A 7562-nucleotide genomic window follows, 5' to 3' on the forward strand; every position below is an offset into this window, starting at 1 on the left:
CGGTCAATAGTGTGTGCACTCAAGGTTGATCAATTTGTTTCACAGTTTGGACTATGAGATAACAATACTTTTGAACATGCGTGATATACTTTGATGTGCCAGAATTACAAACCTAAGATTGGAATTTTGGAATTCGAGTCCATCATTAGCTTTTGTAATTCATTTAAACGAAGGTATATTTTAAGCCAGGATTTCGTGATTTCAAATTCATATATCAAACCTAGAGATATACACATACGGGTATGTTCAAACTTTATAATCATCCACTTTATTCATACACATACACATTTTTGCTTTTGTCATCATATTTAGGATAAACACATTTGGAATTTCATTTGAATTGGACCATATGATGGTATTTGCTTCTAGTAGCTCAATGATCCATATTTGAATTGAATGGACAATCTAAGTTTCGAGTTGTATACATTGATTTTCAAAACTTGCACTTTTTTTGCGTGCAAAACAAACAAATTCTCGGCCATGATATCATAGTCGGCCGTACAAGAGCAGAATATAATTTCAGGTGCCAAAAGCTTTCAAACTTCCCGCTTACATCGAAATATCTCGCGCCCGAAAGTTTAGCCCTACGATATTCCTGTTTTACCACTGCCACATGAATGGAAAAGGGCTGCTTTGGTAACTCCATTGTTTTCCCCTCTCTGCCCCCAACATTCTTCCCTAGAGCCCCTCCCCTTCCCCTCCCCGACCCCCCCAACCACGGCAAGCCGCCGAATATAGTCCTCCGCCGCAGCGGTGGACCTCACACCCCGACGGATCTACCTTCTGTACCTTGGAACCCCCAACTGCCAACTCACCACTTCACCGGAGCCGCTTTAGTGACTAGCTTGTACACCGCTCCAGATCTCCTTGACCGCCATCATGATCCACCGCACCGGATCTGCTTAACTGGCGCCCTCATCCACCACAGTATAGGCCCGTCACTAACTCCCTCGTCCTTCCCTTCGCTGGCCCTTCATACAAGCCCTCGTCCGCCGCAACAGATCTGCCTCACCGAAAGCACTGTACAACGCACCCGCCGAAGCCTTCGTCCACTACACCGGACCCGCTCCACGGACACCATATTCAACTCCACCGGCCCTGCTTTACCGACGTCGCAGCCTCATCAGGTTATTTCGATCTATACTCCTTCGGTTTTTCTCTTTATCGTGCAACTGTTCACTTACCATAGATGAGCTTTCTTGTATATCGACAGGCGCCGCAACCATAGCACCGGAGCCGCTTCAACGGCGGCGACAGCCGGCCCAAACTCAACCGCGACACGAGCACCATCGACGATCCTTATCTATGAAGTATGCCAACGATACCAATACGCCGCCGAGAATCAGGTACTATTATCCAACAACCGACGCCTATGTTCACTTTCTTAGCATAAGCACCGCACCTTTGAATTTCTTCAGGGCATCATTCAGTTTTTCATGAGACACGTTATTCTACTTGCACCTGTAGGGCCATAATTCTGGCAGTGAACATGTTACATGTGCTAAATTACATACCAGTGCACATATAGTTAATATGCTTTAGTGTTGTCCTAAGTATTACTGTACTTCCTGGATATCACTGCCTACTATTTTACTTCTTGCATGCTATATTTATGATAATGGTGTTGTTCTGATGCCACCTGTTGGTTCCATCAGACTGCTTCATGTTCTCTATGCTTAATTACACATCAGCAAACTAGCATGTGGTTCCACTGGTTTTTGTTCGTTTTACCCTACATTTTCTGATGCTAGCCATTACATCACCGCTACGAGCCTCTGTTCATTACTTTTTTGTGTGTTCTTGATCTTCCCAAGTTGCATGACTAATTTGATGCTTCTATTAATTATGGAGCTGCCAACCCCATCAAGCAAAATATTTGTTCTTTTGGGGCTGGCACCCCGAACAAGCATAAAAATAGAGGGAAGCAGATATATTGTCGTGTATGCACACACCCTTCTTTCATTAGTTTAGATGAACCATTGATGATCAATTCGAACCAGTGCATGCGATTAAAATTAATTTTACCTAAATAGAGGGTGCAGAATAAACTACAACAAGTAGATTTGCAACCACGGGATGCTGACGATATCTTCAAAGAACATTGCAATAGCAGCGAGGCTTCACAGCAACATATGGTAAGCCAGTGTGTTTTAGTACATGTGAAATCTAATGCGTGTGGGCTACTTTCTTGGCTTGTGCCCTCAACCTGTAATCCTACAGAATAAAAAATAGTTTAGTTGTCTGCTTTGCTGTATTGCTTGATTCGAATGCTTGTTTGTTACTTGTTACGCTATACCTGAGTTGGCCAATATGTCAGCAGTGCCTGCTGTACTATCGTAAAGAAATGTATGCCTAGTTCATTTGAGTCCTTAACTTTTCCTCTGAACTTCATCACAAGGCTGTCTTCGTAGTTTATATGAGGCCACATTGTTAAGTGCTTTCTCAGATTATTTCAACTGCTTAGATGCCTTGGCAACTTAAATATAGTGGTGGTACACTCCCTTTCAACTAGGGATGTCAACTGGGTCCCGTTTAATCCCGATTAAAGTCCACTAGTGGTATGATAGTTCAAAAGAGTTTTTGTTTTTTGAGGAAAATGAACCAGGGAGCTAGCAAAAACTAACTAGATGGGACTGGCGTATGTCGTTCATTTGCCACTTACATCCCTAGTTTCATCTTACCATTTTAATTTCTTTTCGGCTGATGCTGCTTCAAACCATTTAAATATAGCTTGCCATGCTCGGCAATAATTCATATGTCATTTACCATGTAAGCTTACTGCCTGGATCATGCGATAACTATCTCTTACTTATGTCCAGCAGAAACCTTTCAGGATGCCGTTCACACAAGGACACAATGTACAACCCCAGTATCTATTTGTGGAAGCAATGTGCCATCCATGTGACCAGATGCTAGCAGTTCAGAGGCAACACCGCCGGAGAGCAGTCTGAGCACATATATTATAGTTCTTGAGGCTCTACTAGAGGTAGAAAGAGATGGTGTGGCTGCCATGAATGAGGTAATCTCGATCTTGAAGCTGGAAATTATGCAATTAGCTGCACGCATTATGCAAGCAACCCAAGAATTGGAGGAAGTAAGAATGTTGCATTTGAAGACGGAGGAGGTCCTGCTGCTTCTGCTATCTGAAGCCTAGGGTAATCCCAGTTCTTCTTTAGATAGCAGTTGAAATTGTCTTTAGATTATTGTACTTGCATGTTGTGTCATGTCTCTGAATGGATTATGTTGTAAGACCCCCTATGTTGTCCATGTGTTGTAATGATCCAAATTTTTAGGCGAGGTAATCCTCAGTACTTGTATGATTGACATAAGGTGAACTGTTTTTCGTGTGAGCATATTGTATTGGATGAAATAACTGTTTGACTCAAAGTGTATCCAACCTACTGAATTCGAAGATCACGGCACATTTCTAAATCATAATCATATATAAAGGTGGAATAAATCTTTGTTGTGGTTTTGAAGAAATAAATAACAAAATGTAGAATTATCTGTGGATATTCGTAATCGAATAAAAATTGGATTTGGATTTAGTTGCCAGGGCCCATGGCAAACGTGAATGCTAATTCTCCCAAGTTTTGAACGAAGCGGCTAAACACCCACTATCATTTGTGGGCTGCCCGAAGCAAGTGTTTGCAAGATAGAAATTACTCTCTACCCCTGACACTTGACATCCTTATCGACCGGATTTACACTGTTGTCGATAGGGGTAGACTAGTAACTTCAATCAGACGTGACACGACGTCCTCTGTGCCCATTCAGACACGGTGGGCGCCAAACGTGGGCGGCAAAACACATTTGATTCAAGCTCGTCCGAAAGACATGTGTCTCTCCCTCCGTTTCCCCATTCATCCACGGTGGGCGGCAAAACAAACTCTCCTCGTCCGAAATTGATGTAGGCTATTATTTTAAATAGGGGTAGATGTGTAACTTCCCTCTGACGTGACACAACTGCCCTACCTATCAGCCCCGTTCATACACCGTGGGAACCAACCATGGGCGGCAAAACACCCTCTCCTCGCCCGAAATCATTACCGGCAAATATTTGAGAGATGCGAGATTACCGTCCTATCCCCAACCGACGTGATGTCCGAAATTTTAAACGGGGGATAAGTTCATAACTTTCCCACATTTCAGACAAGCGCGTCCCAAAGTTTGAGATCCCCCCTCCCCTCCATTTCCCCATACATACATCGTCGGCGCCATGACAACCTCCCCACTGCGGTTAGCCTCCTCCGTCCGCCACCCCATCCTCCACCTTGCCGGAGCCGCTACCCCTACCCCGTCGTCCACTGCAAGAGATGGACGTCTCACATCCACGGCGCCGGACCAGGATCCTTTCATCGCGTCGTCTCACTTCATCGGCGCCGTCGTCCACTTTGCCGTTGCCGCTCCTACAACCGCCTCGTCCACGGCAACAGGATTTATCCCCCGACCTGGCCGTCTGCCATCTAAAGTCATCTTCCCCGCCACCGATAGCCATCGCACCCGCAGCACCCTCAACGTATCAGCAGGGGCCTACACGGCGTCGCAAGAGAGGTGGTACTCTTCCATATGTGGTTAAGTTATTGATCTCACCCGGAAAATAGATCTTAAATTGTTTACTGTACTTTTCTTCTCCGTACCTCGTACTGGCTAGTTGAATGCAAACATTGGTTGCGAATTAGCTTTGTCCGGTTTGCACCTTCAGATCCGCCATGTCACGGTCACTATACTTGTAAAGCTTATGGTTTCCCCCTTTAGATTCACTACCATCGTCGTAGGTGCTTCACTGCTTCGTGTCGTGCTAGCACTGCTCCTCAAGACCTCAACCTATCAAGCGAAACAACATGCCACTCATAATTCCAAAGCTTACGTGTTGAAATACGAATCTGATATGATGCTTATATTACTAAAACAGAGAATGTTTAATTGGTCACCTAATGTTCCTATATTCATTTCGAAAAGCATGTGTGCCACCCTCTGGTCCAGCTAGTTCCACTTTCCTGATTTTACTCTTGATGCTTAGGGTTTTCCCCTTTTATCTACTCCACTATGATTTGCGTAGGTGCTTTCTGTCATACTAGCGTTACTCCACCCTTCAAGCTAAACAACACAACACTCAAAATTCCAAAGCATAGTTGTTCAAATATGATTGTGATATGATACTGATATTAGTTAACAGACACATTTAACTGGTTAGCTAAAGGTCCCACTTGAGTTTCCAAATGCATGTCGCGACATATAGAGAGACAGCAGAATTGCATTTCTTTGTCACTTGTTGACTGTACTTTCTTGTCCATACCAAATCTTAGTTGTTATTTCCAAGCAAATATCGGTTACTAACTACCGTTTGCGCGGTTTGTAGCTTCAGATCTGCCATCCCACTGCCACGGTCAACACTATACTCATCATGCTTACAGTTTCCCCATTTTATGATGACAACGATCAGCCTACGTGGTTCGTGTCGTAATAGCACTGCTCCACCCATCGAGCTAAACAAGCTTAGTTGTTCAAATTCAAATATGATATTATGCTGATATTAGTAAAACTGAGAGATGTTTAATTGGTCAGCTAAATGTTCCTACTTTAGTTTCGAAATGCATGTGAGCCACATATGGAGAGACCGGAAGGAATAGTATTTCTCTGTGCGCTATGGTTCATCATGGGTGGCCAACCGACATTGTATAGAAAGACTTGTAATATCTTCAATCTGCTTGCTCTTCTGCTCTTCTTTAAGATGATCCTCTTCTCTTGCGGTCGATTGGTCAGGTCGAGTTATTCTCCCTTAGTATATTTTGAATCTGTCGGGTCAGGTCGACTTGTTCTTCTTTACTATATGTTGAAGCTGTCATCTGCGAGTATCGTCACTTCTGGAGCTCTCATATTTTGAGTAGTAGGCCACATTATATTAATGCACACACCAAATTACAGCATGCATGGCACCTCTTAGAAGAATTGCATAGATAGCACAAAGGGGTTTACAGGGAGGAAGTATTGGATTAGAATCACTTCTGCATTACAAAGATAATCTCACTTGTTTTGATGTTTTCATGCATGTCAGATATTGAACATTATAAAATGAATATGAGAATGGGCGCACGAGAGGAATATTGCGGAACAATCCACTGGCTAACAAACTTGGCATGGTGGAGGATGGCCTATCTTATTCACCCATCAAGGTGCATGCTCTAACTTGGCAAGGTTGTATTGGTCGCACATATTTTGCATCTGACCTCTTGCATTACTTGTACTTTGTTACACCATCTGCTTAGTTTAAGCATCATATATGAGTATATGCCATACCTATCCATTTTCTGTACCTATTCCATGTGTCGTCATACTATGTTTTTCCAGTCAAATGTTGTTCTTTCGTAATAGATGTCCAAAAGGAAGAGGGTGATTGCAGATCCTCAAGGACTACAAACTAGGTATTTGGAAAAGGTAGTGATACCTGTTAAATCAGATAGATCAGCAGCACAGGAAAACACAGGCCCAACTATAACAGACTTTACCCCTACTCCAGTGGCCAAACCCCAATTAGAACTACTGACAGCCCAGTGCCAGGTATTGTCTATGATATCAATTCAAAATTTGAACTCCTAAATTTCTGCATGTGCCTTACCTTCTCTCTTGTATGAAAACTAATTTCAAATGAATCTCCTTGCTCAAAGGATCATACTATCTCATGACAATACTGGGCTCTGCATTGCTCTTGTCAGTACCTCTTACCCTTTGTCAGCATACTTACACTCATTGCTGTTTGATTATGTAGCATCACTGTAAATGTTCACTTCTTTATCCTCCCTTTGCTTGAAATTGTAAGATCTATATTTACTCTTAGATAAATGTAGAATTAACACAATGGTTATGAAGTTTTGGATTGCTCATGTAAGTACCTGTTGTCATGTACTCCGTCTATATCGAATTAATTGTTGATCAATTGGATGTATTTAGAACTTAATAGTGCTAGATACATCCATTTGAGCGACAACTAATAACGGACGGTGGTGGTATTACTGTACATGCATCACGAGATAGTTGATTGTCTAGCATTACTCTGCATCTTATCTGCCCTGCCCTCCACTTTCTCCAAATTATCATATCTACATTTACTCTTACCAAAATTTTGAGTAAAGCCAATGCCACTGGACACGTTGATGTCTGCATTCCTCTTGTCAGTACCTTTTGCCTTGTAACGATGTACTTAATTAATTGCTATTTGATTATGTATCATCAGTCTTCACCTGAGCTTCATTATCCTCTATTTCTTCCAATATTATTTGATCTATATTTACTCTTTGCAAAATGTAGAATAATGGCAACGCTTATAAAGAATTTTCTTTGGGGAATTTATTGAATTATCTTTCCATCAACATGGAGAAGGGCTTTGGCCAGCCCGTGTTAACATGTAATGTAAGTTCATCCTTCTCAAGCCTTCAAACTTTGTTCTAGTATAGATTTGGATAGGCATCATTTCCTCCACTATTGTTTACATCTGATTAGATGTTTGCAACAACTACCCGTTTTAAATTGTAGTTGTAAAAACATGTTCCTTATGCAGAACA

This window comes from Triticum aestivum, chromosome 5D (genome assembly GCF_018294505.1).
Source record: "Triticum aestivum cultivar Chinese Spring chromosome 5D, IWGSC CS RefSeq v2.1, whole genome shotgun sequence".
NCBI lineage: Eukaryota > Viridiplantae > Streptophyta > Magnoliopsida > Poales > Poaceae > Triticum > Triticum aestivum.